We start from the raw sequence: 16,562 nt of genomic DNA, 5'->3' as shown, positions 1-16,562 counted from the left end.
AACAACAAAACATATGATTGTGATATGCACTTTAGAAAAAACTTTACAAATATTAAGAATTCGTGAAATTATTACAATAATTGAAAAAAGTGAGATTACACAAATATGAAATGAGTCTTCAAAAGGTTAGTCATAAATTGTTATTAATTAGTGTTTGGTAAAACCCAATTATGCCTCATTAACAAAAGCATTTTCAGGCAGCAGGTGCAGGTTGGACAGTAATATTAATACATAAAAAAAGATGTTTCCATTGGTTCAATGATTTCTAACTGAATGAAGCCTATTAAGACTCCAAAAGTGCATCCTATGGATGAGTGTCAAGTTATTGATAGCAACTTGAATTTCTGTATTTAACTGAGTATACACAGCAACCATAAGTTGTTGTCAGCTTCAGAGAAAAGAGAGACTTGCATTTATGCAGTAATTTTCAAGACCACTGGATAACTCAAAACACTTTACAGCTAATTTTTCAACATAGTCACTGCTATAATGTTGGAAAATGAAATAGAAAGAAAAGAGGACCAATAATGGAGAACACCAATAGTTTTCCTATCATGACAACAAACTTCTGTTTGATTAGCAGAGCAAAATCTCCTCTATTGTCCTTACAAAAGAAAAAAAGCTGCATTTTTCTTTTCCACACCAGCTGTCATCTGGTCTCAGTTGCCAGGACAGATTGAAGAATAAATTTATACTTCTACACGACAATCACCAAGTCAACAAGGCTTTGTGTGTTCTCTAGTTCTGTAACGCTATGTGAACATAATTTGAACACATTGTACTGAATTACTGTCACTACTATTGGTGTAATGGTCTATAAAGTGAATTAACCAGTGCATCATCAGTGCAGAGATTAAAGGAGAGATTATGAGTTATAAAGATGGTTCTTTGCTATGCTCCCAAGTTCTTCTACCATACTAGAATACAAAGGGCAGCAGGATTCTACATTATAAAAAGCATAGCTGGCACTGGGCCCTCTGTGGTAAAACCTTAGCAACAGCAGGCCCAATATCATAAGTTTTCAACTGTTGGTAGAAACAAAGGTTTCAAGTACCTATTATTAATTTCAAACATCAACAGGGCTACTTTAACAGAATGGGAGATTTGAAACATGTCAGTTTGATAAATCTAATGGGTGATCTGAACTGATGTATAGTAAAAATGTCATTTTTTTAAAAAGTAGATATAGACACATGAACCACATGCATCTCCCAGATCAACTGGAAATGTGAAATGGATGACAGGTCACAGACAAAGAGTGATAAGAAGGAAACAGAAATGTTTGTCTTCATCTGAAAATATATAAGATACAAAAAATAAATATCAGTGTCAAACTATTTGAAAATTTTATTGTTCAATTTTTCTGTGTTTGAGTATTATTTGATTATTTAATAATGTGCTAACTCATATACAAAGAAGGAGGCTAACTTTTATCTGTATCTTGAATCTGTTTCATCTTCTTAAGGATTCACTGGTGGATACTATCAGGACCTGCAACAAAATATGTTTTAATGCTCTTTACACTCTTCATTATCTATCACACCCCATAAGTCACTGTGTATCTTTTAATGGACTAATGCTGTCTTTCGTATTCCCTGATTTAAGTTAACTTCCATTAACTTTGAGACTCCTAATAGATCAGCTGGAGTTATTTCTGAGATGACATATCAGCTTCCATTCCTGTAACAGAAATTTATCCATGTTGCTTTAAAATGTCCTCTCTATGCTTACAGCTGTAGATTCCAGAATCTTCTATGTTTATTTTCTTTTCCACACTCAAGCTTAATTAATAAAGCAGAGCGAAAATTGATAGTAAATAAGAGCAGAGAGGCAATATTGGTAGGGGATTGTTCAATGAGGGGAATAGACAGGGACATTTGTGGCATAAATGTGATTCTGGGTGAGTGTGTTGCCTCACAGGTATCAGGGTCAAGGATATTATGAAATAGCTGTAGAACATCTGAAGCAGGGAGGGTGCGAAACCAGAGCTCGTGGCCCATGTTGGGACCACTGATTTAGGAAGGAACAGTAATAAGGTCCTGCAAGCAGACTTTAAGGAGTTAGGTAGGAAACAGGATTTCAAAGGCAATAGTCCCCAGATTACTCCCAGTGCCACACAGCAGCTAGAATAGGAATAGGAAAGGACAGGTGAATGTGTGGCTGGAGATATAGTGCAAGAGGGAGGACATTAGATTCCTGAGGCATTGGGACTGTTTCTGGGGAAGCAGGAACTGTTCAAAATGTACATAATCCAAACAGGAACAGTCAACATCCTTATGGTAACGTTAACTCATATTGTTGTGCAGATTTAAACTAGATTTGCATGGCAATGAAACCCTGACTACAAGTTCAGAGGGAGAAGAGGTTGCAATGGAATTAGAACTTTAAAAATGAGTATGTTGGTCTGAAAGGCAGGAGTTAGGTAGAGCAGGTGATAAGTGTGTTTTTAGTAATGCTAAGCAGAACACATTTTAATCCAAGGAGCCTGTTAATATAGATCAGCTGAGGGTACAGAGAGACACAGGAGTATGATATCGTTGCTATAACTGAGACTTGGCTGACATAGAGACAAGATTGACAGCTCAATATTTCCGGTTATAGAATATTCAGACAAGGTAGAGAAGGGAAGAGAAGAGGAAGGGTTGTCATAATATTGATCAAGAAATTAATTATAACTGTGAGGGAGGATCTTCAAAAGATTGTCAAATGAAGCCATTTGGGTAGAACTTTAAAAAAAAAGCAAAAGGAGCAAATATACTATTTCAGTCAATACTGCAAGTTTGCCATCCCCTGGCTCTTCAATCTCGATGAAGATTACTAACAGAGATTTTTTAATGCTGTCTGTGAAGATATTTGAAGATTTATAATATATTATGATTACAGTATTTGGATTGAATGTGAAGGACAGATGAAATTTAGATGGGATGTAGATTATCAAGCACTGGGAATTTATTGCTTTCAGCACCATTAATTTCTCAGGCACTGTTCTTTTTAGAAATATTAATTCCTTTTAACTCTTCCTTTCTAAAAGCCCTTGTTTCTATAGCATTTCTGGGCAGTTATTTGTATCTTTTTTTGTGAAGACTGTTATGTCCCAGACCAAAGCCCACCCCCCAACTTTCTCAAAATAAAGTAAGGACATAATTTTTATATTTATTTAAAGAGCAAGAATCCAGCACAAAGCTTTGAGCAAAACACACTTTATTCTTACAGCATAATTAAAATACAAATGAAAAGAAGAACTGGCTTATCTAACTCTTGCTGAAATACTTGACAATATAATGTATAACAAACACCAATCATCAACTGTTCCAAGAAAAGCAGCATCCCATAAATACACTCACACAGCTCTGAGGAAGGGTCACTGGACCCGAAACTTTAACTCTGTTTTTTCCTTCACAGATGCTGCCTGACCTGCTGAGCTTTTCCGGCAACATTGCTTTTGTTCCTGATTTATAGCATCTGCAGCTCTTTCAGTTTTTACCCCATAAGTACACGCTTGGCAAGGACAATTTAGCAAAACAGCTAAGGCTCTCACATACTGTTTTTCTTTTACATTTTTCATAGCGAAGCTCTCAGTCCACATTAATGTTGAAAGTTTATTGTCTTATTGTTGTTTTCGCTCCCAATCAATCTCTTGGTACTTATTTCCTGCTCCAAGTCATCAGACATGCTATTTCTTGTGCAACTTTATATGATTCTTCCTTGGATCTAATGATATCTGTAATTTATATTGTTGAATATGGTTTAGTCACTTTTCCTGTTGCATTCTTTTACCTATTCACTCTTTAAATATTAACTATTACCCATCCACTATCAGTAATTTTAATGAAGTTACCCAGTCTATCACAACCAACTCATTCCTTCATACCTTTGCAGTTTCCTTTGATTAGATTTGGGACTTGACTTTTAGACTAATTCACTTTCTATACCAATGAAGAATTCTATCATGTTATGGTCAGTTTTCCTAAAGGATCTCTCACAAGATTAGTTAATCCCTTAGTTAAACCAAATCTAAAATAGTCTGTCCCCAAGTTGATTCTTCAATGTACTAGTCTAAATATCCATCTTGTATACACAGCAGGAAATTGTCTACCACAGTATTATTGCTAATGTGGTTTGCCAGTCTATATGTAGATTTAAATCATCCATGATTATTGTAACACTTTTGCTGTATGCATCTCCACTTTCATGTTTAATACCATCCCCACCTCATCACTACTGTAGCCAAGTCTTACTTTTGTTTTCTTTCCCGGTTGCTCCTTAGCCCCGCCAAGACTGCTTTCGTATCTAGATTTCCTGCATCAATATCCTTTCTTACCATTGCACTGGTTTTGTATTTTAGTGACAATGCCACCTCCTTTTCTGTTTTACCTGTCCTTCCTAAACAGCCATAGATATTCAGTTGCCACTCTTGATCACCTTGCAGCCATGTCTCCATAATCACAGTTGCATCATATCTCTGCATAACAATAGGTATTATAAATTCATTTACCCTATTGTGAATGCTTTGGATATCCTAATGTTTTACTTCTCTTTTTGACATTTTTAGACATTTTACTTTATACTCCAATTGTGTCTGCTGCCATCCACTTTTGCTTTTTATTTTGCTATCTTTTATTTTGTTTTGGCTTTCAACTCCCCAAACAATTCTCACCCCCTGCCATTACAGTTTAAACCCTCTCCCCACTGCGTTAGTGAGTGGTGTTGATCCCAATCTTGCTGAAATCCAATCTGTCCAACTATTATTCTCACCAGAATCCATCTCAGTGCCTCAAAAATCTAAATTAGTCCTTACCACGCCATCTCTCTAATCATGTATTCATTCAGTTCATTCTCCTATTCCTGACTCGCTAGTATTTGACAGTGGGAGTAATCCTGAGATTATTATTTTTAAGGTCCTATGTTTCAATTTTTTTCCCTGACTTCCTATATTCTGTTTGAAGGATCCCATCCCACTTTTTACCTATGTTGTTGGTATCTGCATGGACTTTCTGACTGTTCACCCTTCCACTTCAGAACGCCCTGTAACAATGTTATCAAAGGACAGTGCAGAATAGGAACAGGCCCTTCAGCCCACAGAGCATGTGCCGACACACGATGGTTTTTGAAACTTGTGCCTCTACACAGTCTGTATCCTTCTATTCCCTGCCTATTCACGTATCTGTCAAGATGCTTCTTAAACATTAATATTATACCTGCTTCTACCACCTTCTCTGGCAGTGCATTCCAGGCACTTGCCACACTCTATTTTTTAAAAATTCCCTTTCAAATCTTCTTTAAACATTTCCCCTTTTACCTTAAACCTATGTCCCCTAATGATTGACATTGCCACCCTGGGAAAAAAAGAGAACACATTCTATCCAGTCTCCTCATAGCTTATACCCTCCAAACCAGACAATGTCGCTGGTCTATCTTTTCTGTACCCTGTCCAAATTCTCCATATCTTTCTGGTCGTGTGATGACCTGAATTGTATAAAATATTCCAAATATAGCCTGACTGAAGCTCTATGCAGCTGCGACATGGCTTACCAACTTTCATATGGCCCACTCTGACTGGTGAAGGCAAGTATGCCACACACCTTCTTGACCACATTATCCATTTGTATTGCCACGTTCAGGGAATTGTGGTCCTGTGTGCCTCCATCCATCTGTATGTTAAAGGTTCTGCCACTTCTTGCATACTTCCCTCTTGCATTAGATCATTCAAAATGCATCACCTCGCATTTGTCTGGATTAAATGCCATCTGTCATTCTTCTGTCCAATCTATATCATGCGGTACCCTCTGGCAATCCTCCACACTATCCACAGCTTCCTCATTGTGTCATTCACAAACTTACTAATCAAACCAACTACATTTTCCTCCAAATCATTACAAACTACTGGTTTCTGCAGAACACCACTGGTCACAGACAAGTACCCTTCCATCGCTACCTTCTGTTTTTATAACCAAGCCAGTTCTTTGTGGACCCCATGTGGCTTTACCTTCTGTATCAGTCTGCCATAGGGACCTTGTCAAAGGTCATACTAAAGTACATTTGGATAAGTTACTGCTTTATCCTCATTAATCATCTTCGTCACTTCCTCATAAAGCTCAATCAAGTGTGTGAGACACGACCTCCCCACACAATGCTAGGCTGCCTGTCAATGATAAGTTGATATGTTTCCAAATGTGAATAAATCCTGTTTTTGAGGATCTTCTCTAATAATTTTCATATCACTGATATATGTCTCATCAACTTAATCAATGTATTTTCCGAATTATCCCTGTTGCTCTTCTTAAACAAAGAAACCATTTTCCAGTCCTTTGGGACATTGCCGATGACTAGGGGGGATGGAAACATTTTGTGCAAGGCCCCAGCAATTTCATTCCTCACTTCTGTCAGTATTCTGGGATAGAATATCCTTGGCCCTGATACTAGGGAGGCAACATACCATTCTGGTGTCACATTTGCAGCTGCAGAAATGCCTAACTGTTCTGTCTATGATAATTTCTTATCACCATTGCTCTTGCCCTGTATTTTTTCTCCCTTCCTATGCAGCTGAGCCACTCCTGCAGCTACAGACTTGGCTCTTGCTGCCTTCCCTTGAGAAATCTTCACCTCCAACAATATCCAAAATGGAAAATGCATTAAACAGAGATACTCCCAGGGGATCCCTGTACTAGTTGACTGCAGTAGACAGAGAGAGTTCCAGGGGATCCCTGTCCCACTTACTGTGGTGGTTGCCCATTCTGTTTCTTCCTATGCTGTATTTGCTATCTACAAGGATTTCAGCCATGTATATACTCACTCCACAGCGAATCCTGCCAACTGCTCTAGACTCGGAACATGAATTTCTAGCAGTTGCAACTGAAGACACTTCCAGCACAAGTGGCGACGCTGAATTGTCCGTGAGTTCCCACGTTGCACAGAAGCACTCCACTGGGCCAAGCCACCTTGTCGTGATATAACCTTAAATTACTTTCTTTCTATTTACTTATTCTCGTTGAAAGAATATCAACTACGTAGCAGGGATCCTTATCTTATTCTTTATAATTTAAATACTCAAACTAAACTAAAATATGTTTTAACTTTACTACCAAATTTATACCACGTTAAATTTTAAGAATAGAAGAAGCTTAATCACTTACCAGAAACTCACCAAACAGTTCCTCTCTCTGCAATAGAGCAAAAAGCTATTCTAATCAGCTCCAATGAATCTAACTGTTTCTGACTGTGAGCCATAGATCCTAATTTTACCTGCTCTTCTTCGTGATGCTGGCTGTCTGCAACAGCGTCTTCACCTCACCCACTCTTCTGCTCCACCATTTCATTCTGGCTTTGACTTGTCCTATATTGCCATTATCTGGGAACACAATACCTCTCATAATTTTCTGACAAGTGGCCCCATTTAATCACTTCTCTTCATTTAGATTTGGCTTCAAAGCAATTTTTACTTCTTGAAGTATCATTTTCCTAGAGCCAATGAAATTTGGACCTGGAATTGAAAATTATTAACTAAATAAGGCCATGTATGAAATATCTGCTATTTAAGTTGTGTTTCTGGTGTGTCTTACAATGGCACAAATGAGAATAAAACTTTTTTTTACTTGAAGATGAAAATTTATAATGCAGAAGACCACTGCTTAAACAATTGAGTTTATGCTGTCACTCTCTATGTGAAAAAGCTCAACTCTCCTGTAATTGGCCTTCTGCTTTAAATTACTTTAAGTCTATGCCCTGGCTATTGACATCTCAGCTAAAGGAAGTAGATTCTTCCTATCTGGGTACCTCATAATTTCAAATACCTGGGCTAAACCTCCCTTCTGCCTCCTCCATTGCAAAGAACACAATCAAATATTTCCTCATAATTAAAATTCTCAATTTCCTCAGAAATCTCTTCTATACACTCCCTAGTGAAGTATTCATTTCTGGATTGTTTTGGGTCAGCATTCCAAAACACAGCATAAGCGGTGTTTTACGCAATTCTATGATACACTTTTTTAATCTTATATTCTATGCATTGGGTATTAAAAGAAGCTATCCTTCAAACCTTCTTAACTTCTTTATCTGTCTATCCTGCTACTGACAAGGATCTGTGGACATATATTCCAAGGCATTCAACATACCAGAATTTTATTTATTATTAATTCCCTTGTTTGTCTGCCTTTCTCACACAATCTCAAACTTCTCCAGAATGAATATCATTTGCCACTTTTCTCCTCATCTCATCACTTGATGAATACATTTTTGTAGTTTTCTTTAACATTATTGAACCACTTGTCTTGCAAACAATTGAGTTATATCTATCATATTTGTCAAAGTAATTGATACGTCCACATTTGCAAAGTTTGATTGGAAACAGCCTTCCAATAAAACCTGGCACTATGGACCATTTGGATCATGCCACCAAACCAATTTGGAAATGATCTGTTTTTTTTTTGCCTATTGAGTCCCTCAGACTATTAATTTTCTGAGTAGTCTGTCATGTAGAACCTTGTCATAAGCCTTGCTAAAGTCCTTCTACAAAACTTCAAATGTGTTGCCTTCGTTGAATTTCCTTGTTGCCTCTTCTAAAAATTAAATCAAGTTAGTCAGGTTTGGCATAACAAGGTGTAGAGCTGAATGAACACAGCAGGCCACGCAGCATCAGAGGAGCAACAAAAGCTGACGTTTCGGGTCTGGGTCCTTCTTATCTTTTCTAATTGTTTGCCCACCACTGAGGGTTAGCTAACTGGCCTGTAATTACTTGTGAAATCCCTTCCTCCCTTTTTGAACAGTGTCACATTTGCTACAAGCCATCCTCCAATCCTCTGATACCACACCAATAGACGTAGAGAATTGGACAATGAGGGTCCAAGGCATCAATTACTTTTCCTTTGCTTCTCTTGGCACTGTGTCACCAAATTGAGAATGTTTATAGTTCTGATACCGATTTACTTTTAAGTAGTTATTCCAATTCACTTCACATCACAACTCATCAAAAACTGGTCTACGTCAATTTAAAACTATGACTCTCTGTTTATTGTTGTTCTTTTCCAGAACTACGTTAAATTTAATTGAACAATGGTGACCATCACCAAGTTGCCATCCCACTGAAACCCCATTTGCAGCTTCAATTTCTAAAACCAGAACTGTCCCTTCACTTGTTGAGCTTTTTATATACTGGTTTAAAAAACTTCTTCATTTAAAAATATTCTGCATCGTCAATATGTTTTATATTGATTTTATTTATTTTTCTTTCATTGGATGTGGGCATTGCTGTCCGGCCAGCATTTATTGCCCATCCCTAGTTGCCCTTGATGTGGTGGTGGTCCCAGTTAGTATACTGTAGTTAACATCCCTTGAAATCACCCCTGAGTACCTTCAAACTATTTGCTAGCTATTTAAATATACCATTTCAAAATTTAAAAAAGGACGTCACAGCATGTGGGCATAGATGGCCAGGCCAGGCCTTATTGCCCTAGAGAAGGTGACAGTGAACAGACTCCTTGATCTGAAGTCTACATGGTATAGGCACATCACAGTGCTGGCAGGGCCAAGTTCCTAAATTTTAACCCAGTGACAGTGAAGGAAATACGATACAGTTCTAAGTCAGGATGACATATGACTTGGAAAGGAAACATCCGCCCCATATATCTGCCACACTTCTCCTACTTGTGATAGAATTACAGATATGGACAACGCTGTCAAAGCAGGCTTGGTGAGTTGGTGCAGTGTATCATTTATAAATATCACATCTCTTCACTTATTTTACTTTGGTCTAAAAAAAAAGGAAAATATTGGTTTAGTTTAAAAATAGGGAGGTTATGCTGCAACTGTATAGGATGTTGTGGAGGCCATACTGGAATACTATGTACAGTTTTAATCTCCTTACTTAAGAAAGGATGTACTGGTTCTGAAGAGGGTACAGAGGAGGTTCACTAGGTTGATTCTGGAGTTGAAAGGGTTGGCTTATGAGAAGAGATTGAGTAGACTTGGGCTGTATTCATTGGAATCTAGATGAACGAGGGGGTATCTTATTGAAACATAACAATATGAAGGGAATAGATGAGACAGAAACAGGGAGGTTGTTTCAACTGGTGAGTGAAACTAGACCTAGGGGGCATAGCCTCAAAATAAGGGGGAGCAGATTTAGACTGTGTTGAAGAGGAGCTTCTTCACCAAAAGGTTGTGAATCAGTGGAACTTCCTGCCCAGTGAAGCAGTTCAGGCTATCTTGTTTAATGATTTTAAGGCAAAGACAGATAGATTTTTGAACAGTAAGTGAATTAAGGGAGCAGGCAGGTAAGTGGAGCTGACTTCACAAAAAGATCAGCCATCATCTTATTGGATGGCAGTGCAGGCTCAACAGGCCAAATGATTACTCCAACTCCTATTTCTTAGGTTCTTTTGAAATTAATTTACAAAGTTCAATACTAAACCTAAACTTCTGACAGTATTTCTTATGTACTTTTTTAACTGTTGAGATCCATGTTCTTCTATTATGATGTTTGACTTATTGTAATATTGTAATTTCCTTCGCTGTCACAGAGTTAAAATTTGGGAACTTGGCCCTGACAGCACTGTGATGTGCCTGTAGCACGTAGACTTCAGATCAAGGAGTCTGTTCACTGTTACCTTCTCAAAGGCAATAAGCCCTGTAATCCCTCATTGCTGCTCCCTTGCCCAATGCTTTTAAATAGTGTGAGCCAACTGTTCAGTTTGAGTTATTGATGTGAGACTGGATGACTGCTGACATGTATACATACTTGTCCAAGCTATCTCCACATCTTGACAGAGTTGGTGCTTAGCACCAGTGACATGTTTTGGATTAAGTATGAGTAATTATGCTATTGAGGAGTTAGATGTAGTTTTTCATGCAAAAGGGATCAAAGGAAATGGAGAAAATATGGGAATAAGGTAGGAGTTGAATGGCCAGCCATGATTGTCTTGATTAGTGGAATGGGTTTGAAGGTCTGAAGAGCCTACTGCTGCTCATATTTTCTATGTTAAGTGTATAGTTTATTTTCAGACAGGTATGATAAAATTTTAGATGGTGTTGCATGGAAATTTTAGACCAAGATGATGCTTTCAGAGGTAAAAGGGCTGGAAATCCCTGATGTGGATCACATGCCAGAGTTATTATATACTCTGTTTTGGACGGATTGTATGTTCCCCATATAGTCATGGGAGTTAGGAGCAGGAGCAGGCCTTTTGGTACTTGGACCCTGCACTTATTCAATAAGGTTTTTGCTGATTTATTTGCATTTCAAATTTCACATTCCTGTCTATCCACAATCCTTCAATTCTTGTAGACATGCATTAAAATATTCATTCCCCTGCTCACATCACCACTTTCGGCAGGGTGGTCCAAAAGTTACACAGCCCTCTCAACAAAAGAAATTCTCCTCATCTTCGACCTAAAAGGGTGACACCCCCCAACACCAAAAGTTCCTAAACAAAAGGAACTATTCTTTCCATGCCTACATTGTTAAGGACACCATTCAGGTATACTTGTATACTTCATTTTTCTGAGCTCCAGTGGAAACAAGCCCAGTCTGTCCAACTTTCCTTCAAAAGACAGTCCATTCATTCCAGGTATCAATCTAGAAAACTTCCTCTGAACCACCTCCAGTGAGTTTACACCCTTCCTTGAATAAAGAGACCAAAACTACACACCCGATTTGAGATAGAGTCTCACTCGTGTATTATGTAATGAAGCAGAACATTTTATGTTCAATTCTTACCTTAATAATTGCTAACAATTCATCAGTGCTATTATTAATAGCCTGCTGTACCTGCTTATTGACCTTTTGTGACCCTACTATCCTCTGCACTTTGGAATTCTGTAGTCATTCTGTTTAATTAATCTTCTGCTTTATTGATTCTTCCTATAAAAGTGAGCAACACCTACCCAATTTTTGCCCACGTACTAAACTTGCTAGTGTCCTTTCCACAACTTACTTTCCTGCTTATCAGTGCATTATCAGTGTACATATTTGGCTATGGCCCGGCACAAGCCTCTGTCGAACTCAATTGTCATTTACTGAAAAGACCTATGTAGGAATTGTTTTCTGCCAGTCAACCAACTTTCTACCCCTGTTAACCCCTACATTGTGATCTCTGATATTGCACAAATGCCCTTGTATATGGTGTGTTGTCAAATGTTTTCTGGAAATTCAAAGAGAGTACGTACAGCTCCCCATTACCTACAAGGCATGCTGCTCCTTCAAGGTAAACTTTACCAGTTCACCTGCACATCTGCCAATGTGGTATACTGTATCAACTTGGGGACCGCTTTGCAGAACACCTCCGCTCGGTTCGCAATAAACATCTGCACCTCCCAGTCGCAAACCATTTCCACTCCCCCTCCCATTCTTTAGATGACATGTCCATCATGGGCTTCCTGCAGTGCCACAATGATGCCAGCGAGTTTTGAGAAGATTTGTAGCTCAGGTTGAGGTTCTGGATGTGAGTTTGCTCGCTGAGCTGGAAGGTTAGTTTTCAGACACTTCATCACCATTCTAGGTAACATCAGTGAGCCTCCGACGAAGCGCTGGTGTTATGTCCCGCTTTCTATTTATCTGGTTAGGTTTCCTTGGGTTGCTGATGTCATTTCCTGTTCTTTTTCTCAGGGGATGGTAGATTGGCTCCAAGTCAATGTGTTTGTTGATGGAATTCCGGTTGGAATGCCATGCTTCTAGGAATTCTCGTGCATGCCTCTGTTTGGCTTGTCCTAGGATGGATGTGTTGTCCCAATCAAAGTGGCGTCCTTCCTCATCTGTATGTAAGGATACGAGTGATAGTGGGTCATGTCGTTTTGTGGCTAGTTGATGTTCATGTATCCTGGTGGCTAGCTTCCTGCCAGTTTGTCCAATGTAGTGTTTGTCACAGTTCTTGCAATGTATTTTGTAGATGACGTTCGTTTTATTTGCTGTCTGTATAGGGTCTTTTAAGTTCATTAGCTGTCATCAATGATGCCACCCGAAGGTTGCAGGAACAGCAACTCATATTCCGCTTGGGAACCCTGCAGCCCAATAGTATCAATGTGGACTTCACCAGCTTCAAAATCTCCCCTTCCCCCACCACATCCCAAAACCAGCCCAGTTTGTCCCCTCCCCCCACTGCACCACACAACCAGCCCAGCTCTTCCCCTCCACCAACTGCATCCCAAAACCAGTCTAGCCTGTCTCTGCCTCCCTAACCTGTTCTTCCTCTCATCTATCCCATCCTCCAACTTCAAGCTGCACCTCCATTTCCTACCTACTAACCTCATCCCACCTCCTTGACCTGTCCGTCTTCCCTGGACTGACCTATCCCCTCCCTACCTCTTCACCTATACTCTCCTCTGCACCTATCTTCTTTTCTCTCCATCTTCGGTCCGCCTCCCCCTCTCTCCCTATTTATTCCAGAACCCTCACCCCATCCCCCTCTCTGATGAAAGGTCTAGGCCCAAAACGTCAGCTTTTGTGCTCCTGAGATGCTGCTTGGCCTGCTGTGTTCATCCAGCCTCACATTTTATTATCTTAAACTCCTAGTTTACCCAGATTAGATAGGGTGAATAGCCAAGCTCTTTTCCCCCAGAGTAGGGGAGTCAAAAGCTAGACAGCATAGATTTAAGGAGAGGGGAAACATTTACAACAGACCTACGAAGCAGCTTTTTCATGCAGAAGGTGGCGCATTGTATAGCATGAGCTGCCAGAGGAAATGGTGGAGGCTAGTACAGTTACAACATTTAAAAGGCATCAAGATGTGTACATTGAAGAGGAAGGGGTTAGAGGGCTATGGGCGAAATGCTGGCAAATGGGATGAGATTAATTTAGGATAATAGAGTCAGCATGAACAAAAGCTGTCACTCTCACCTCACCTGAAGTAGGTCTGTGTTGTAGGATTGGCACTTCATTTTTAGGTATGTCTGATGCTGCTCCTAGTATGTCATCCTGCACTGCACATTGAACCGGATTAATTTCCTGGCTCAGTTGTACTAGTTGGGTGAGGGATATGTTAGGTCAATAAGGAAGAGATGGTGGTTTAACACAATTCTGTTCATGCTAATTATGACAGTGCTACATGAATACCCATTATAGAGTTTCTAGATTTGTTCAAAATCAATCCCTTTCGTGGTGGTGGAACCACACAGCATATGGACGGTATCCTAAGTGCGAGGTCAGGGCTTCATCTCCACAAGGACTGTGTGATCCTGTTACTGATACTGATACTGATACGCACACAGATGCACCTGTGGCAGATGGATTGGTGAGGACAAGGTTAAGTATGTTTTCCCCCCTTGTTGGTTCCTTGACCATCTGTAGTAGACTCAGTCTAACAGCCCTGTGCTTTAGGTCCTAGCCAGCTTAGTCAATAATCATGCTACTGAGCAACTACTGTGCCTTTACCACCCTCAAAAATTCTTCCGTATGATGTTCAATATGAGTGAGAACTGATTCATCAGCTGTGGATGGTCATTACTTGGAAGTCAGTAGGCGGTGTCCTTGCCCATGTGGGACCTGATGTCATTTCTGACGCTTTGGTTGCTTCCAGGTGAATCAAATAGGTTTTATTACAATCAACAATGCATTCCACAATTTAAGTCTAGATTGATTAATTGAATTGTGCCAAAGAGGGCTTTGAATCCATGTTCCAAGAGCAATTCAGAGTCCCTCGAAAACTAGTCCAGTGATATCATAATACCAGAAACGGCACTTTTATTTTAAAGAAATAAGTAGTTTCTGATGTGACAGATATGACAACAATGCCCTAAGAAAGCATTTTAGGGGACAATTGTCATCAGCTGGGGCAACTTAACTTTTCCTCTCCTGCCAATTTCCTACTTGAAGGAATTGCATTTTAGTCATTTTTTTGCAATCCAAATCTATATCTTAGCACATACTGTGTTCTCAGTTGCAAATCGTCCCACCATGCTTCCAAGCCTAAAGCAAACCATAACATCATCGCACTGTGCTCAGCTCAGTAAACTGAGCATGGAGATGTAATCATCCTACTCATTTTCTTGCTGCATTTACTATATGAATTAGGAGAGAAAACTCAGTCATTGTGGAAGCCAGAAACATTTTTTGTTAAACATGTCTGACAAAGGAGATTTTTAAAAAGAAGACTAGGCATTTATCTTTGTATCTTTTGCTGTCTAGGGAAAATAGGTACAAGGTAGAAGAAACTTGGAGCTTGCTTGTGAAAATAATGCAATAATCCTTTTCAGAATGTAAATTATTTTCAAAAAGGAAGTCTGTTCTATCAATTACTCAGCACTTTGAATATTTTCACAAAATAATAATAAATTATTCTGTGAAAATATTTAAAATGCAACTTGTTTTAATGGGCCATAACAGAAGCTATTCAAAATCAAGAGATTTTACGTTCTGAGCACAGAAGAACAAATGTTTAACATTGAGCCTAATAAAATACATTAACATCTGACTGTAATACATCATTTATCTACAATACACTTACAACTCTACTCCATAAGGCCGGTTATCAAGGTATCTGTAATCAGTATGAACTGAATTTTCATTCAAGCACCATATTTAAACTTGCTGATTTATAGTAACACTAGGAATGAGTGCATGAGGAAGACTCAATCCAAAGTCTGTAATGCACTAAAACCAATTTTGTTATTGCTTTCCAACAATTTATGTTGCATTAAATAAACTGAGATGAAATCTCATTGGTACCTTTTCAAAAGTCTTGAAGTTGGGAGAAAAAAAAAATGACAATCAGCTTCACCATTCTTTCACCCCTGCCTGTTGATATTTTTCTCTCATTTTTTTTTAAAAAGTTGGTGAAAACATGGAAAGGAATTAGCTTGAAGGAATAAGCAAAACAGCCATTAAATACTGCATGTAAATAAACCCAGCACATGAATCTACATCTTTCCATCCCCAAAATTCATGGTTTGCATAGACTTCGTCTATAAATTGATGCGTATCACCCATGATATGCTCTATTGAATAATTAGTCAGCATCAATTTTTCATTCCAAAATTTCATGCTTTACATACTCTCTAAATGGCTGCAAGAGATCAAGCATGTTGTGATGATGCAGGGGAGTTTGAGACATAGTTACTTTTACCGTGGATACTGCTGACATTTGAAAATGGTGATCATCTATGGTTAACTTTTATATTTGGTGTATAAGTCAACATCCTATTTTGTAGTGATTTTTCAAAGCCTTAAAAGGTCAACTGCAGACATTGAAATCCACAGTGATGTGCCAATATGATAAATTAATTTACAAATTTGAGCTGAGTAGCTGAAGAACTGGCTGTTATTTTGGCACCAATGTTAATTCAATTCCTTCATTTGATGTGGTTCAACAACTCATTCAATGTTAATAAATATAAAACATAATTTCTCCTAACAAAAGAGAAGCAAAAAACATCTAAAGAAGGATTGTCAGTGTCAGCATTGCGTTTTTTTTTTAAAAACAGAAAGATACAGAATATAAATTCAATCCACTTTTTAAATTATTTCTGAAAATTACAGGCTTAGAAAGTACACTAATCGAGAATCTAGGGAAACTGAATGATTGAAATCAGCACCATTTTATGTTTATCATTTTAAAGATTACAAATATGGACAGCTG

Source organism: Stegostoma tigrinum, chromosome 15, assembly GCF_030684315.1.
Source record: "Stegostoma tigrinum isolate sSteTig4 chromosome 15, sSteTig4.hap1, whole genome shotgun sequence".
NCBI classification, from domain to species: domain Eukaryota; kingdom Metazoa; phylum Chordata; class Chondrichthyes; order Orectolobiformes; family Stegostomatidae; genus Stegostoma; species Stegostoma tigrinum.
The sequence above is the reverse complement of the archived record's forward strand: the minus strand, read 5'-3'. Positions refer to the sequence as shown.